The following is a 19,738-nucleotide window of genomic DNA, read 5'->3' on the forward strand; positions in this document are numbered from 1 at the left end:
AGTAACCCAAACTATGACTGACTACATGACTGTTACCTCGTAAACTGTTGGTCGTATTTTTTTTAAGGGGAGAATAGCCCACCCGGGCACAGGTCATCGACCCACAACGGGGCCTGGGGGTCGAAAAAATAAGAGTACAAATAAATTAAAAATAGAAAAGAAAAATATGCAGGAAAACCAGCTTTTTGAAGTGAGACAGATTGTATGAGTATGGAAACACGGAAGAAGGCAGAGCATTCCACAGTTTGGCTGTGTGGGGAAAGAAGGATGTACATTGTACTATAACGGGTTATTCTAGTGTGACCGACATCCACAGAGAAATGGTGGGCGCCGCGGGCAAGACGAGTGTTACGAGCCCACGGCCTTGCCGGCGGTACACAGGATGCCAAACCCACCGAATATTGCCCGTTAAAGTACCTGTAAAGGAGAGAGACTGAAACAACATTGGGGCGAAGAGAAAGGAAAGAAAGATTATCAACTGAAGGAGGAGATTCGAGAAGACGAAATGCCTTTGATTCCACCCTATCTAACAGTTGGACAGAAGAGAGAACAGTAAACATGACTGTGACAAGAACGACGAAGTTGATGATGACGATGATGATAATGAGGATAAGGTTGATGATGACGATGATAACGATGATAATGAGGATAATAAGGTTGATGATGACGATGATAACGATGATAATGAGGATAATAAGGTTGATGATGACGATGATAACGATAATGAGGATGATAAGGTTGATGATGACGATGATAACGATAATGAGGATGATAAGGTTGATGATGACGATGATAACGATGAGGATGATAAGGTTGATGATGACGATGATAACGATGAGGATGATAAGGTTGATGATGACGATGATAACGATGATAATGAGGATGATGACGATGATGATAATAAGGATGATAAGGTTGATGATGACGATGATAACGATGATAATGAGGATAATAAGGTTGATGATGACGATGATAACGATAATGAGGATGATAAGGTTGATGATGACGATGATAACGATAATGATGAAGATGATAAGATTGATGATGATGACGATGATGAAAATAAGGATGATAAGGTTGATGATGACGATAATATTGATGAGAATGAAGACAGTAATGATGTTGATAATAATCATGATGAAGGCAGTAATGATGAGGATGATGACGATAATGATGATGTCTACTGGTAAGGGTGATGACGACGATGACAATATTATTGAGTATAATGAGGATAATGACGTTGATGACAGTGACTAATGGCAAGGATGATGATGGTGATAATGATGATGATGTACATAATAAAATAATAAATGTGATGAAGAAGAGAATCACCCAAACACATTGTGACGTCATTAAACTTAGGACTGAGGACGAACGTGTAATAAACAAGAATTTTGTCGCCGTGGCTCTCGGGGTCATGACGACTTTGACTGTCAGTGGGTCAGTCTTTATGACCCTGAGTTATGGCACTGCTCGGTAATGACCTCCGTAAACTACTGCAGCCCGAATGAGGAAAGTGTAATAGCCATAATTTTTGTTTAGGAGTGGGGGGTAGGGAGGAATCATTCGTTGTAATTATAACTACCTAACTACTTACTTACTGGGTTAATGTCAGCGTCTGTCAGCCCTTGTTAACTGTCAGGGGGTAAATCGTTCCAGTCAAATTCATCTGGTATTTTTTTTAAGATATACATTTGTTAATTATTACCAAGTTTCTGTTTTCAGCATTAACCTTTTTTTTAAGGAAAAGTCACAAGTCACAAGTTGTCTGTAAAGGTCATGAACGTGCTCTAACCTCACCTTACTTCCCCTCTCCTCCCCATCCTCCCTCTCCTCCCTCTCCCCTCCCTTCACCAAACTCATTGACAGCTAAGTGCATTTGGGAATTTTATCTGACATGGGAAATATTCATCATCTCACTCTCTCTCTTTCAAGTGTTGATTTGAAAAGTTCAGTAACAAGTGAGTGTAATGAGTTAGATTGGTGAATCGGTCATTTTTCCACTAGCCCAACGGGTTAGTGGAAAATTTCCAAATTATGAGAATATCCTTTATCTAACATTAGAAGTCATTGAATGAGCGTTAAGTTTTAAAACATTAATACATGAATAAAGGAATTTATTGGAGTTCTAACTAAAAACTGTAATTATTAAAAGTCACGAAGCAAATGTTGTAACACAAGAAGGATACAAGTAGCTGCTGCAAAGAACGTACACACTCATAATTATTATTAATAACAGTGGCTGTAAAACCGTTTGCTTACGATATAATATTTTTCTATTATTTTAATTGGGTAAACTATATATATATATTTTTTTTTGCATAATAACATGTGGCAAAATTACCACACGCCCAGCGGACTAATAACTATAAAATTTAACTCGTCCTAGGGATTTTCCAATCGCCACGGGCGAGTGAGTTTCCGTAGCCTTGGTGACGTAATATCCTGCAAAGAAATGTGTACATAAAAATGGAAGATAAAGCGAGGGTATTGACTGACCAATAAAAATTAGTAACATGAGTTGAAGACGATTTGACATATTTAAATTTCCTATACGAAAGAAAAAATAAAAGAACCATACGTGATGCATTCTATTGTGTTAAAGAAGTAATATTAATAAATGTAATGAGAGTTGACGTCGGCCTTTTATTTGTGCGGTAAAGTCGTATATTAGTCAATATTAATTACTTAGCAGGATGTTGAAATGGTTACCCAAGTGAGGAGGGTTAGGGCAGTTTAGGTTAGGAGAGAATATTTGCTGATAGATGTGGTTAAGGTTGTGTTGTTTTAGGTTGGGTTGAGTTGGTTTAGCAGAAGATTGATTTCATTAGGTTAGGTGAGTTAGGTTAGGTTAGGATAAGTTGGTTTAGTTTGGGATAGGTTTGTAAGGTTAGATTATAATAGGTTATGTCACTGTTAGCTTAAGATAAATTGAGACTCGACATTTTCTTTTTGTTGGCAAGATTAAAATATATTGCATTATAGGCTGATATGATGCCTCTTAGTGTGTGTTTATATTCACTTAGCTACACACTTGTAGATCATCGTAGGAATACAACAAAGGAAAAATAGACTCGGTAGATCTTACTGTAGGTTATGGTATACCTCGACAGAAGCGCGGGGATCAGCGTATATATATGTGTGTTTGTTTGTATGTGTTTATCACTCGCCTCGCAAGTGAGTGGACCCGAGTTCGATCCCCAGGCAAGGTGAAACTATGGGCCAGTTTCTTTACGCCATTTGCCTCTGTCTACCCAGCAGTAATTGGGAACCTGGATGCTAATCTATTTGCGGATGGTGTTCACGGGTAATAGTTAGCCAGTGCAGTTGGCGAGTTGTCCGGTCTTCTCTGATTATTCCTTGACACTGGGTCATGCAACGCGTTAACTTAGGGTGTGGTTGTTGTGTTGGCGACAGCTTTTACACCTTAAACCAATTCACGCCGGCCATTCTCGTACACCAGGGGCAACTATTATTATTATTATTGTTGTTGTTGTTGTTGTTGTTGTTGTTGTGTGTGTGTGTGTGTGTGTGTGTGTGTGTGTGTGTGTGTGTGTGTGTGTGTGTGTGTGTGTGTGTGTATGTGTGTACTAATGGAGCGCCTCTTACCAGCGGCAACACCACCAACTACATTACACAGTGTATGTCATGGACCGCCTCCACCATTAACCTTTTCTCAACCCGTAAACCCGTCACTCCGCATCATACACTTCCCCACCCAGCTAACTTCTCAAGTGGATGATCCATCTCTGAGACAAAACGAAGAAGAGAGAGAAGAATAATATACTTAACAATTCCTTCTGAGACTAATGAGATATAACACAACAGAGACAGACTGAGAGTGACGAAAGTTTCTGAACGATTGATGCTTGAATTAACATGTATGGAGACATAAGACCAGTAGACCAGTTCAATAATGTATCCGCGGGGTTAACTTCCTTGGGGGCATGAGGAGGAACTGTATACCAAAAGAATAAACGAGTTAGGTCTTCCAAAAAGTGAGTTTATGAGTTACTGATAGAGTAAATGAGAAAGAGGTAACTGAGAGTATTTGTTCAGTATATTATGTGATGCACTGAGGCGCCTCGTTCCCACAAAAAAGTGTAATTAATAAAGACAAAGAAAATTTATATGTCAGTCATCCTTCATGATCAGATGATGAAGACACAACTAACACAGAAGGTAAGGCGTATGATGGCGTTTCTCTGTGTGTTTGTGTATCTCTGTCGTCCACTTTATTTCCTTCTCCACAACATATATCACCTGTTTCCTCTTACCTCGCGATAATTAGAATATCATTGATTGATCTTCCTCCTCCACCATCGCTGTCTACTGTACCTGTCCTCCACCACCAATGTCTACTGTACATATCCTCCATTACCATAACTGTCTACTGCACCTGTCTTCACCACCACTGTCTGCTGTACCTGTCTTCCTCCACCACCACCTGTGTCTGCTGCACTTGTTTGCATCCTGTTGTTTGTGGCACCGTGGAGGTACACCATCCTGTTGTCCTATTGCCTGAGCGTCTTGGTGCCTTGACTGTGCTCCCCCTCTGCTGCATCATTCTCCTGACAGGTGCACCCTCCTCTCTCTCACTACCTCCAGCTGACCCGTGATGGTATTCGTGTTAATTAACCTGTTTCTCCTGGCTTTGTGGCTGCTGGTGCTGGCTGCAGTCCTGGGTACGCCCTCCTTCAACTATTAATGACGTCTTCTGTCCGCGGACATGCATCGACTGGTTGTTGTCGTTTCTTGTCACTGATCATACTGTGTTCATTTCCTCCACTCAGTATGAAATAGATTTCTTGGCCTTGTTCTTATCTTGCTCCTGCTCCTCCTGCTTTAGCTTTTCCTCCCCCTTTTCCTCCTCCTCTTCTTTGTGTTCTCTTCGTCGTCTGGCCTCTTAACACTCTCCGAACGTCCCTTGTGAGGCCTACCCGAGCCGTCTACTGTATGCAACTAATGTATCGATTAACTACGAGCTTTAGATATGGATTTACGTAATTGGAAATAAGTCAATATGTACAGTTGGCAGCAAAAGTCTACACAGGGCTGTGGGAGGACTTTTGCTGCCAACTGTACATTACGTCCAATTCGCCTTATATTATGGATGGGCAAGCCGTATATTTAACAGAATTTCATCTAACACAAAATATTTAATTTATTTGGCAGGGGGAACAAGAAGCCGATACAAGTCTCAACCCACAAAGGATATGTTGACATGCACCATCACATGGGTGATTTATTAACCTTTAGCTGACTGAGAGACCGGTGGTGGATCAGCAGACAGTCAGGTGGACTGGGTGGTAGGGTGGGTTGAGTAGGACAGTGGATGAAGTGGGCTGGGTAAGAGAGTGGATGAAGGAAATTGGGTAGGAGGATAGATGAAGGGAACTGGGTAAGAGGGTGGAGGGAGTGGGCACCATCCACATATATGTCAGATTTGTGTGAGGTGAATCTGTCAGTTAGCACCACATTCCTTCCCACCACCACGCTCACCCCTCGTGTGTACACTTTATACACAAACACATTTAATAAACACACACACTCGTTAAAAAAAAACCCAACATTAAACATACTCTTCTCTATGCCTCTAATAAAAAACGTAACAGAAAACTCTGCTATTTTTTTATTCAAGTTCATAAATTCCTCACTTTGAAGTCTCTTAAGGAATAACAGTTTTTATTTTATTAACGTTACAACGCGGGCTTTTAGTATGTGTTCCCAGAGGAGTCAAGTTACAATTCCTGTTACACTGCCTCGTGACCCCAACTACTGCCAACACTTGTTCACTCACCTCCTACCTCTCTCTTTATTGTCTCACAAATTTATTTTATTTTATATTTTCATCATATCGGCAGTCTCTCTGTGTCCACAACCCGTCCCTGTTATATTCCTCGCAGTGTATTTTGACTAATGTGTGTGTGCGTGGCGTGGTGTGGTGTTGGTTTGTGATGTGGTGTGGGTGTGTGATGTAGGTGTATTTGTGTGTGTGTATGTGTAGTATGGTGTTGTGATGAAATGCGTCTAGTGTGGCAGCATTGTCTTAGTGTTAACGTGCAAGCATTGCTTGCTTCCTCTCACTTTCAGCTAACCCCGCGGGCTAGCCCTCGTGGTGAACAGGGAAACAACTTGTATAAGTCTTCCCCTGCCAGTACACAGCCGTTTCATCATCAAGACACTTGCTGTGCTATCTCGTGGCAACACACGGTAACTGGGTGCCTCGTGGGCCTAGGCGAGGCCAGCAGGGGATCTTGGAGTAGCAGTGGGCTCCAGAGGGACGGCGCATAGGCCCACTGGTATCTGGACACGCCCTGGCGCCTACTAACCATTGCCCTGCTGTCTTGCAGGTTAACCTTGTTAGGTATAAGGGTATGGGAGAAAACACCCGAACGAAATATCTGCGGTGGAGCCCCGCATCAGGCAGACATACTTACAGAGCTCCAACAAAACCCAAACGTCGGTATGAGCGGAAGAAGTGACCACCATGAGAACCCAATGACTACACCGGCGGACGAAGGCAATGCATGATGGACAAGCTACTAAGGCGAAACCCAACAAACTGGGCTATCGGCAGTCCACTGCAACTCTCCCTCTCCCCAGTCGTTGCAACACTTGCATCACTGGATCAGGAAAAGGGAGAGCCAAGATGTGTGGTTGCAGCCTGTACTCCTGCCTCACCACATAAATCAACTCACGCGCAGCCATCATCCAGCTCATAATACCTCCCATCATTATGAAACCCCTATACCCCCAAAAGTCCTATGGCGACGGGGACAGGCAGAGATAACTGCCGGGAGTCTCTTGTCACAACTCTGCACATGGTCGGCACAGTTAAGATGGTCGTGTATGCACTGGGATCTAGGCAGCAGTGCAATCCATCCAGTCTGTGCGACTGAGCAGCCCTTTCGAGGAGCTTACCCCACATGGGGAGGGGGCTAGAAAAGGTGCTCTAAACATAGGTTGCCGAAAGAACCAACCAGGCTGGGCAACCGCACCCAGTCGAAAACACAATCATAATTACAGATCAAAACCAAAACAAACTGTACAACCTCTTATGGTCACTACATGGAATGTTAGAACCATTCTGGATACTAAAAGAAAAACCGCCTTGTGGCAAAAATGCTGACTAGGTATAACATCGACATAGCACCCATTAGTGGGTCCCGACTCCCAGACGAAGGTCAACTCACAGAAAGGGGTCTGGCTATACCGTTTTCTGGAAGGTATAGCCTGTTACAGAGAGAAACCGCATTTGTCGAGTTGTCTTTGCCATCCTCCAACGCATCCTACACAGGTTAACTGAAATGCCTGTTGGAATCAACGAGCGCCTCATGACGCCCCGAGTCCCACTGAATCACTTACGTCATGCCTTTTTCATTAGTGCATACGCCCCAACACTGGATGCATTTTACGCCGACCTCGACAGACTACTAACCTCTATCCCTCGAGAAGATAAGGTTGTGTTCCTTGGCGACTTCAATGCCAGAATTGGCAAAGATGCTGTCATTTGGCAGGGAACCATAGGGAGAAATGGACTAGGCAAGTGTAATCTCAACGGCTTGCTCCTCCTCAGCAAGTGTGCTGCACACAACCTCAATATACCCTGTTTAGGCAGGCCGACAGGTTCAAGGGTTCGTGGCAACACCCACGCTCTAAACACTGGCATCTCATTGACTACATCATTGTCAGAGAAAGAGATCGCCGAGATGTCCTCATCACCCGAGCCATGCGTCGATCAGACCACTGCAACATTGATGATGGGCTTGGCAGAGCAAAGCTCTCACTTCACCTCGCCCCAAAACAGCTAAGGCAGCAAGCTTTCAGAAGAGGTTTTAACACTAAGCATCTGGAGAATCCTGCGGTAGCACTTGTTTTCAGAGAGCAGCTCGAACAGGGGGTGATAAACAACCCGACAACTCAACCCAAATCCTGGTGCTGAATGGGTATTCTCGACCCTGTCATGACAAAAACCTGCAGAGAGACCCTCGGCCAGATCGAAAGAATACACCAGGACTGGTTTGATGAAAATGACCCGGCAATCAATGTACTCGTCGATGATAAACGTGCCGCTTTAACTGATTGGCAGAACACCCCTCAGTCTCAGACCAAAGCTGATATCTTCCTTAAGAAGAAAGCCACAGTCCAGCGCGAACTTCGCAATCATAAAAATAAAGTATGTGAAATACAAAAAAAATGGAGATCAGCATAAGATGCCCGAATTTTTCAATTCCACTAAAACATTTTATGGGCCAATCACTCTTGGCACAGCCCCCCTCCGCTTATTTGATGGTAATTCCCTAATTAAAGTCGATGAAGGCATCCTTCAGTACTAGAAAGAGCACTACCATTCACTGCTCAACCAAAACAACGATGTGGATGTCCTGACTACCCAGCAGGCCGTTCAGCATCCAAAGCTGACCACCCTCAGCTATTCTACATCCCTGGGTGAAGTTGCTACTGCCATCAAACAGATGAAAAATAACAAAGCCTCAGGGCCTGATAGAATCCCAGTTGAGGTGTATAAAGCAAGAGGACCTCTGCTTACCAGCCGTCTCCAATCTCTCCTGGAGAATATATGGGAAAAGGAGGAAATCCCCCAAGCTCTTAAGGATACCTTCATCATCAATATTTATAAGAACAAGGGGAACGGTCAGACTTTGGCAACTACAGCGGGATCTCGCTGCTGTCCGGAGCTGGCAAGATAATCGCCCAAGCCCTCCTAAACAGAGTTCTTCCTGAGGCGGAAAACTTCCTCCCAGAATCTCCGTGTGGCTTTAGACCATCACGTGGCCCCATTGACATGTTCTTTGCTGCCCGTCAGATACAGGAAAAGTGCAGAGAACAGCCTCGCGACCTGTTTTGGTTGCCCACCAAAATTCATCGCCATTGTGGGACAACCACGATGGTATGAATGGCAATGTCCTGCACAATGGCACCGAGTCTGAGTTTTTCCCCATCCAAACTGGGGTTAAACAGGGGTGTACTGGCACCAACTCTTCATTTTCTTGGTTGCCTTCCTTACTTGTGCCAGTGCCAATTTAGCTGGCGGGGTGGACATCGAGTACCGGATGAAGGGTCTTTTTCAACATAAGACGACCCCAGGCAGGAACAAAGGTGTCGGTAGTTTCCATTACTGAAGTTCGGTATGCAGACGACCTCACTCTTGTCGCTCACACTGAACGCGACCTACAGGAGATCCTGAACACCTATGCAGATGCGTATGCACGTTCCGGCCTTGAGGTGAATGTTTATAAGACTCAGATTCTCTTTCAGCTTGCCCCTGGTTCAGACACATCTCCACTATCCATCCAGCTTAACGGTACTACCCTCTCTAATGTTACCCACTTTCGGTGTCTCGGCTCTCACATGTCCACCACCGCAGACATTGATGAAGAGATTCAGCATCGGATCTGATGTGCATCTCAAGCCTTTGGCAGATTCCGAAACCGTGTCTTCGGCTGTAGGGAGCTGAAATTATCTACAAAGTTACATGTATATCGAGCAGTGGTCCTTCCCACCTTGCTATATGGGAGCGAGACATGGGTCACATACAAGAGGCACCTCAAGCCACTTGAAAACTATCACCAACGTAGTCTACGTTCCATCCTCCGAGTTCGCTGGGAACACAAGAGAACAAATGCCAGTATTCTTGCTGACACCAACTGTAGGAGCATTGAGGCTACCATTATCCATGAACAACTACGGTGGACTCCATATTTACCCACATGGACGACAGTAGACTGCCAAAGCAGCTACTTTACAGTCACCTAACGAATAGCAAACTTAAGGCTGGCGGGCAACTGAAAAGGTATAAGGACAGTTTTAAGACAAACCTGATAAAGTGCCAATTGACCTCCTCACCTGGGGAGACAATTACTCCACATCGTAACGCTTTGAGGAGCACCACACGAGAAAGTGTCAATACTTTCGAGTTAGCCTGACTGCAAACCGAGACAGACAAGTGTCAATGATGGAAAGACGCTGCCGCCGCCCCTCCTGCACTAGATGTAGCCCTCCACATGTGCAACATTTGTGAATGACTCGGCCGGTCTCGTATCGGCCTTTTTAGTCACCTCAGAACTCACCAATGAGGGTGACATCCTTAATAACTCATTTCATTGTATATAGCCATTATAATACACAGGTGGCTCATTTTTCGTACTCGTGTTCATCTAAGTTGGGGAGAGAGAACACCCAACACCTTTTCACCTCACAATAAACCTGCCTTGGGTGGCAACGCTGTCTCATGTTTATATTTAGGATTGATAAGATTTCGTGTGATTTTTTCACCCGCGTAATACTGTACATTATCTGTATATTCTATCTGTTTCTTTTTTTTTCGTCTGTGGGTGTCAAGTTAAGGTCAATAGTGACTAGTTAAATGGTTCATTGTTGCGGACAGTTGTGGCGATAGATATAATTACTGTGTCTTAAGTTACTACTTCCGTAAAATTAGCTGACTTTAATCTTGTCACGTTTTCTGCTTTCAGTGTAAAAGACTAATGTAAAAAAACAAAAAACAGATGAATTATGAGTTGCTGTAGCCAGGTGGATGTAACAACTATTTTATAGTTTCCTGACGCACTGATCCATAATATATTAAATTCATATTTAGTGCGGGATAATATCACTTTCTCGGGAACAATTTTATCTCGTAAGGGCCACAAGTGGGTGAGCTGTCACTGACGCGCCACAGGCTGTATCAAAATGGCTACAGTGTCTTGAATTAAGGATTCCTATCCGGGAGACACACCTTTAGTTACCAGTACCATGTGGTCACATGGTTCTGCCTTCTTTACCTGTAACCCCCAGAAGCATGCCGTGTGGAAGAAGCATCACAGGAAGTTTGGGTTTACCCGCAGGACAATTTATATTAGTATTATGAAACAAAGATTACGTTATGGAAGTGATTTATTAAATGTCAATTCTTATTAGAAAATCAATACGAAGGTGAGTTTAATATCAAGGGAATCTAAACTGTGTCCATCACAGTTTTTATAGTAATTTCCTCATGGTGTATTGGGAACCTGAAGAGCTCGATACACAGATAACCAAGACACAGGTCGTATCCTGGAGAAACCGACCGTGAGCTGCACTGATCACGTCTTCAGCCTCATAACATAAGATATACGCGAGATTCAAGACCTAATTGGTCGATTAGCTTAAAGCCTTAATCGTATCAGGGTAATTGGACCAAATTTGGAGTTTCTTCCTCGCATCGGTACGTTGTAATTATGAGCAAGACATTACGGGATTAAGACGAAGAGGATCATTACCTGGTCGAGCTTCTTGTAGTGATAGGGAGAAGGTGTGAGGAAAAGACCGAATTATAGTGTAAAAAAGAGTTCGTGATAAATAAGGGAGTGTGGATCTGTGATTAAAAAAGTTTATTAATTAAAACTTTTCAAATCCTATCCAGGTGAGAACTGGTTCATATACTGATTTGATGTGACTAGAACCGGTGTATATGTGTGTGTGATGTTATTGACAGGTATATTTTCACTCACTACCATCACAGATACTTAAATCAGTATAATAAGGTTACGCCTCGCATTCAAATACAAAACACATTGTCACACTCCTTCGCAACACTCCAGTAACCAAACAACTTTCCTCTCTATCAGTAACATGGTAACGTGAGCCTATTGCTGTATGCTCTACCTAACTCAACCACTCTCATACCTTCCTCCAATACCCACCACCGCCACACGTTCACACAGGCAGCCAATAATCAGGTACGAGGAATATCCACTCCAACGCTCCCAATATAAAGTTCCATTTCTTCACTGACAGTAACAAGTCTCCCCACTTAGTCCTGTTCACATGACCATCATCTGATATGACAACCTCATCCACATTCTTTATGCGGTTCATTACTCATATGATTACCTGCTCCCCCTTCCCCTCCTCCAATAAATAATCAGTATCCTATATAACTAATCACTAACGATAGGTAATTACCGATAAGGTCTTCCTTGGGATACCAAAGAGCAATCATGCACATAAGTATTCCACTGTGTTATTAATTAATCTACCTCCTCCTCCTCCTCCCTAATCTACCGAAAACCAATTTCTCATGTGCTAATCTACCTCTTCCTCCTCTCTGGTCTACCACTCACTCCCTCACTACCAGTTAAGCTACCAGTCAGGTGGCAGACAGTCACTCCCGACGTGCCAGGCTGCGCGGGTCTCTGACTATTGTAGCAACTTGTCTTCACAGCCTCGGTGAGGACGGTATCAGCGGTAACAAATTACCTTCATATGTAGACAGATAGACTTACTTTATCACCAGCTGATGTGTCTGGCTGGTGCCCGCCTCCACAGCGCTACTGTCATGGGGGAGTATGAGTGAGAAACAGACCTCTGACTGTACAACGTAAGCGTGAAATATTCCCCCCATCATACATCAGCATCAGGGCCCCTTTCGCTTGCACCAAGACCGTCACTATTATAACGCTCGCTTTTCAAGGATATCCATGTGGTCGTCGCTGTTCCAGGCTATGTGGTAGTTCGATCCTCACTACTTGATGGTTAACGTGGGTGTGGTTGTCAGGCATGGGTTTGATGTGGGCGGGTGTCATGTGGGAGTCTAGTGGGCGTGGCAGTCCAGGTGGTATATGGATTTCGTGAACATAGGCTTTCAGAGGGCAAGGCTTGGGCGTCCAATATCCTGTCAATATGAGGAGGGTATGGTAGGAACGGAGAGTGGTCGAAGGAGCATTGAAAGGGTAGATAATGAAGTTTGAGGCTTGATATAAGGGAAGTGAGTGCTGAAGAGGGAGGGGGGGCGGTGGAAGAGAGGAGATGGTACACTGAAGAGTGAATGAAAGAAAGACAAAGGATTGAGAGAGAGAGAGAGTCTGAGTTGAGCAGGAGCTGATGGGGAATAAATTGAAATCAGAGAAAAAGAATGGAAAGGGATGGGAGGAGATAACTGGGGAGTGGGGGAAAGAAAGAGGTATAAGAATGGTGTAAGTGAGAGAGAAAGATAAACGAATAAGAGCGGTGAGAGAGAGAGAGAGAGAGAGAGAGAGAGAGAGAGAGAGAGAGAGAGAGAGAGAGAGAGAGAGAGAGAGAGAGCCTAACGAGAAACAAATTTCATTGGAGATTTTGTCTAAGAAAAAAAAACGAAATGAGGAAGATATAAATTTTTGTTTATGTGCCATAAGATTATTAAAAAAAAATCAATGGCTTTTAACTTTACGTCTTCCTTTATGTGATAATCTTGGTTAACGACGCCACATATTTTCTCTCACCACTCCCTATACTCCTCTCTTCCAGCCCACTCCCCATATTCCTCTCTTCCAGCCCATTCCCCATATTCCTCTCTTCCAGCCCATTCCCTCTACTCCACTTTCCCTCCCCTTACCCTATAATCATATATGAACGAGAAGAGAGGTACCCATTTCCCCTCACTCTCTTCTCCTCCCCATCTTCTCCCCTCCCCAAAACTTCCCGTCCCTCTTCTGTACCCCCTCCCTAACCGTGGCCTCCCTCTCAGCTGGGTAACATAGGAGTTATGATAAAATGTGTACTTTTAGTGAACCTTCCGTGAGCTACATAAAAGCGTAAATACAGATTTTATGTCAATGGTTGTTCTTAAGTGATTGGGTCAAGTTGAGACGTGTGGGTGAAAGACGTTTGTATGGAATGTCATTTTTTATGTTTAGATTACAGCTTTAACTGGTAATAAAAGAGAAGAACCATAAACGTTGGTAAAAGTTTTCTTTGTAGAGAGAGAGAAAAAGCAAACGAACACGTAAATGAGGGACTAGGATAAAGTACAAGGATTTTAGTATATGGGGGGAGAGGAGGAGGAATGTGGACTATACAATAGAGAGGGCAGCTGGTAGGGATGAAGACATGTAAATTAGGAGACATTGACTAGGTACACAACCTGATGGTGATGATCTAACTGTCTAATATATCTGAGCTGGATTATGTTAAAAATTATTATTATGGGAAAACGTTTTCTAGTGTCAGGTGGTATGAAGCTTGAGTGTGTTGTCGTGTGGGCAGGTTGTAGCAGGAATGGTGAGGGAGGTTCATAATCTGGTCATTTGCATTGTTAATTTCACTTTGAAGCCTCAGATAGATATGCTGTTCCCGCGTTATAGAACAGATTGTGGGGTTTAAGGTGCATAATTGTTCAGAATAGTGGGTGGCTTGAATATAGATCTAGAGAGAAACATGATGAATGAGATGTTGAAGGTGTAAGAAAGTGGATAGAGAGAGGAATGAGGATGTTCACGAGAGACTAACACTTGAAGGGTAGTGTCGTTGAAGTACGGAAGTTACCCTTTCAACGGCTGCAATGTGATGGGAAGAGTTTGATTACAAAGCCTTTCCAAATGAGATGCTTCAGAGGCTGGGCAATTCATGTCAGTTGATTAACATCCTTATGTGCCTTGAAGCAACAAGGTTCCCAACACCTCACTATCACCATTTCATATTCCATCATTGTCATCTATCGTGATTGTAAGTTTCATAAGGATATAATACTGACGTACTGTAGTCATTATTTAAGTCATATTCCCCACAGCAGCCCATATAAAAATAAATATTATGTCACGGTGTCCTGATACGAAACTAAATATTCATTGTTCATTATGTAAATTGTTCACTTTCATCCTTTTAACCCAGCTCAACCTCATTCACCCAAATGCGCTTCAGGGAACGCTCTGCAAAATTAACTCATTGTGCATTTATTATACATAATATAGTTTTGTCCCTTCTATTACAACTATGGCTTCACAGCACGTGTCACGACAGAGATAATTGTTCAGTGTATTGTGTGTCAGCAGTAATGTTATTAATGTTCTCACATATTATTTGTGACGTTAAAATGATGAATATGTCAGTGGTCACCCGTGTGTGACTAGCAGCTACTTCTACAAGGCAGCAGCCATATATATATATATATATATATATATATATATATATATATATATATATATATATATATATATATATATATATATATATATATATATATATATATATATATATATATATATATATATCATATAAGCAGGATATTAGGGGGCAGTGAAATTTTGCTCAAAGCTGCACTCTTCAGGCATTGTTCCTTATACATATCTAAGACTCCATGCCAAATTTGAAGCTGATATGTCGAGGTTTAGTCTGCCGCATTTTCTACTGAAATTTTTAAATTTACCTACAGTACTAGCCAAACAGCCGCTGTGGCGGTGCAATGTTCTGTTCAGTGTTTATCAACTTTTTTTTCATATCTCTTATTTCATTTAAGTTGTCTTGTTGCAGATGAGTATGGTGCTATGTCTATATTGATTATCAGCCTTTTCTCATTTCATTTCTCAATATTGTGTTACTGTACTGTAATGTAGGGGAGACCTACACTGGCTGCCGCTTGTGACCGATACTTGATTAGTGATTATGCTGGAGCTGCCATTGCTACTGCCACCTTAACTGACTATGGCATTATCACAAAGGATGACAAGAGTCAGGTTATTGGACCACATAAGCTGCGGGATGCGAGACAAAAATACCGATTTAAGAGGCAAGAAATTGAGATGGCTAGTTTAGATAATTTGACGTCACTCTATTTTGATGGTAAGAAGACCGCCACTCGTGTGATGATAAAGAATGAGAAGACCGAGAAATGGAGTTCGAGGATGATGGTGAAAGATCATTATGTCATCATGGTTGAGCCTGGCAATGAATATCTCACACATGTGACTTCCAAGACTGGACACGGAAAGCAGATTGCCAAAACTATTCACGAGTTTCTGGTGGAGAAAAATCTAACCCAGCAGCCCATTGTGTGTGTTGGTTGTGATGGAACCAATGTAAATGTAGGATCAGAAAATGGAGTCATTCATCATCTTGAAATGTTACTTGGTCACCCGCTCCATTATTTCATATGTCAGCTTCACGGAAATGAGCTGCCTTTCCGCGCAGTTTTTTATCACTATGATGGTAAACCAAGTGGTCCTGAGCATTGGCGTGGTCCCATTGGAAAGCAGATCAAGGAGTCTTTGTCTGAGCTTCCAGTTGTCGCCTTCCAGCCAGTCAGTTTCCCTGATTTCCCTGTGTTTAATGATGAAGTGGAGAAAGATCTGTCCTGGGATCAGAAATACCTGTATAGGATTTGTAAAGGAGTTATCACAGGTGTTGTTGAAGATGACTTGGCTGCTATTGAGCCAGGTCCTCCCTGTGTGTCAAGGTGGAACACCTTATGGAGTAGAATCCTCAGGCTGTATGTAGCAACATCAAGACCCAGCCATGAGTTGAAAAGAATTGTCATTACAATAATAAAGTTCAGTGCTCCAATGTGGTTTTACATCAAGATACACCCTTACGTAACACACGGCTCAAGGAACGTATTCCAGTCCCTGCTATATATGAAACACCTGAATAGTGAGGAGGAGACGATAGTGAAGAAGGCTGTCCAGAGAAATGCATACTTCGCCCACACAGATCAACTTCTTCTTGGTATGTGTGCAGATGAGGACATGACTGTTAGAGAAAAAGCTGTCTCAATGATAAGAAAAATTAGAGAGGAGAATCAGCATAAGGAAGAATGCACTGGCAGATCTGAAGAGGAGGAGGAAGAAGATTCTGATGCTGCTGTTGACGAGAATTTGTTAAACTATACTGATGAGGAGGGTAAAGATGGAGATGGGAATGAGGATGTGCCTCCTGTAGTCAACATGAGAAAGATGGTGACTCCGAAACTAAAGTGGCAAGCAAAAAACTATCATTCCATGATTAACTGGAGGAATGAACTCAAGACTGAGCCTCCTTACATTGCTTCTCTGTCAAATCTACAGGTTAATGACATTCTTGAGACACCATTAGTGGTGCCCAAGTGGCCAAACAGCACTCAGGCGGTCGAGAGAGGCATAAAAGTGATGACTGAAGCTTGCACTGAAGTGACGGGATACGAATCGAGAGATGGATATATTAGGCAAAGATTATTGTCTAGGAAAATGATGCCAAGGTTCCGCACAAAAAAGAATTTCAATATGAACTTGTAATGATTTTCTATACGGTGTACCTGTAAAATAACATGTGAATTAAATCGATGTCACCCATGTAAAATTTATCATTATCCTGGAAAACATTAAATGACACCTAATTTTTGGTATACACTAAAAGTTGACAAAAAGTCGTTCGCGATGCGGCAGGGTAAGTATGCATGAAATGGCATGAAATTTTGCACAGGTGTTTGTTACAGCCATACAAACGATGCCTGAAAAGTGCAGCCTGCAACTCAAATAAAAGTGTTTTTTCCCTGCCCCCTAATGAACAAGCCCCCTCTGTTCTCTATCTACGTGTTCATAATAACAGACCTACAATACTGAGGCCACCAGAAGAGTCATTTTCACCAGTCTAATTGTTGAAAAGATCCAACTGGTTGAAGTCCTCACTACGTCGACAGTATCTACACCTCACGTTACCATGGAAGTGCGTGTGTGTGGGTGTGTTTTACCAGCTGATCACCATCGTGTTTGTTAAAAGCTAAGATAAGAGTTTGTGTCTATATAAAGTAAATATTAGTTGCCATTATATTTGATAATGATGAGGAATTAGTTATCAAGCCCATCTGGTGGTGATTCAGGTTCAATAATACAGTAATGGTAATGGTACAGTAATGGTAGCATGGTAGTGATACTGTAATGGTAGCATGGTAGTGGACCATGACGAGAGTACTTCCCCTGGCATGATAATGTGGGTATTGTCCTCAGTACACTGGTCACAACACCCTCGTACACTACTCTCGCTACACTTACTACTACAACACTCCATCACCTCTCCTAGCTGCCCGCACGGACCGTCTATGTAATACTTACTAAAAGAAACACACAATATATTTAAAAGCGTGTTATTAGAGGATGATATAAAAGGAAGAAGAGGAGGATATACTGTAAGAAAAAAAACAGTAATATCAGGGAAGAACGTCCCATCTGCAAGCTCTTCAAAGTGATCGGATCTTGTGCACTGCCTCTCAGACCGCCTCGAGAAAATCTGGTAAATTAATGGCTAGGAGAAACGATGTTGATAAAAGTGGAGCCAATTTCTCCGTCTCATATTAAAAGAAGTGACGAGACAGAGGGAGATGTTTACTGAGAAAAGATAGAGATATGTTAACTTAAAGGAGACAGGAGAATAATTAATATATTGATGATTGGTGTTAACACAGCATAATGGAGATGAGAAAACATGTTGAGAGAAATGAGAAAGAAAGAGACAACAAATTGAAATATTACAACAAGAGACTTACTCCCTCTCAGAAGAAGAAAACAGGGAAGAATAAGAAAGAAAAGAAGAAGAAATCGATTGAGAAGACAGAGAAGGACAAGAAGAAGATGGAGAATAAGACGAAGAAAAAGACACACACGGGGAGGGGGGGGGGTCATGATGCAGACAGTGGGAGGGAACACTAGAATCCCATCGGCAGCTACAACGAGACACACACAATCTCTCCAACCTAGTTAGGTGATGATCTACCTTAACCTGATTCGACGACTTATCCACGCTGGTTCTTCCTTAAACTTGATTTATTTATTTCTTGCTAGAGTTGATTCTTATTGAGAAGGCATGCTATATTTTTAGTTCCTCATCTGCTCCTCCTCCTCTTGTTTCTCCCAAAATTTGCAGCAACCATATTACTGCTACTACTGCTGCTGCTGCTTTATTTATTATGGCCTCCAGCCTCCCGGTATTACTATTACTACTACTACTACTTTTGTTTTTGTTTTTAAGATTAAGATGTAGCCTTCAGCCTCCCCCAATAGCCACACCTTCGCCGCCATTTTATTACCTTAAAATTAAATATCCTAATACATAAGTAGCTATCCTGGCTGTGTTGAGTTAGTTGAGCCGCAGATCTATGCGGCATTCAGTGACTGTTGTTGGCTTTGGGGCCGATGCTCTCGTTCCCTTGAGGCAGAGCAAAGCAGACCTAAGGAGAGAGAAGGACAGTCGACATCTCATTAAGGCTGTAACATAACTTCTGGGCTGCTGCTTCTGTTCAGATAACACCTCCACGAGTCTGGTGTAGAAGCATCTTGCACTTGGTCCCATCCCACAAGAGGTTGTGAACACCGTAGGAGTGAAGCTGACTTGATCAACGTTTTGAATTCTCTCCCCGTATGCCCTTATCTTGTCGTTCTCGTTCCTCCTGTGTGCAGCATCGAGAGTTGAGTTATGGTGACATGCGGCCATGTGATAAAAAAAATCTTGATGTCGAAGAAGGCTTGCTGTCCCCGCGTCCAGAATCCTCGAGCACTGACATCAACATGGACTTCGTTGGATGTGTTTGAAGTCCTATGTTGGAAATTCTCACCATCCAATGGAAGGAGGGTCGGTTTTACCCTGACATCATGACATATTTCCTTCAACACATTTGCAGGGAGATCCCTTACTTCATCATGCCTCATGCATATGAAGCCCCCCCTTTCTTGCACACCATGGCGTGATCGACGTCATAGGAAGAGCCACACACGCATTGGGAGGGCAAACCTGGCCTAACGTACCTTAGAGCAATGGCATCTGTAAATTCTTGTTTATTAAGACTGAAACCATTTGCCCTTATCGGTAACGTAGTTAACCAGTTCGAGGCGCCCACCTCCTGTGCTATAGCTACTTTTTTTCAAATTCTCTGGTACTTCCAGCATCAGTTGCTGCAACTTATCACTTTGGCTGTGCTGTCGTTCTGTCGTCATGGACCGTCGAATCTTGTTTACTT

The 19,738-nt window shown here is 42.8% G+C and overlaps 1 pseudogene; it reads right to left on the bottom strand.

The window, feature by feature from the left end:
• Positions 1-526: 526 nt before the first annotated feature.
• Positions 527-19,738, bottom strand: part of LOC121877467 — an 87,532-nt pseudogene continuing 68,320 nt past the window's right edge.

This window comes from Homarus americanus, unplaced genomic scaffold, assembly GCF_018991925.1.
Source record: "Homarus americanus isolate GMGI-L3 unplaced genomic scaffold, GMGI_Hamer_2.0 scaffold367, whole genome shotgun sequence".
Classification (NCBI taxonomy): domain Eukaryota; kingdom Metazoa; phylum Arthropoda; class Malacostraca; order Decapoda; family Nephropidae; genus Homarus; species Homarus americanus.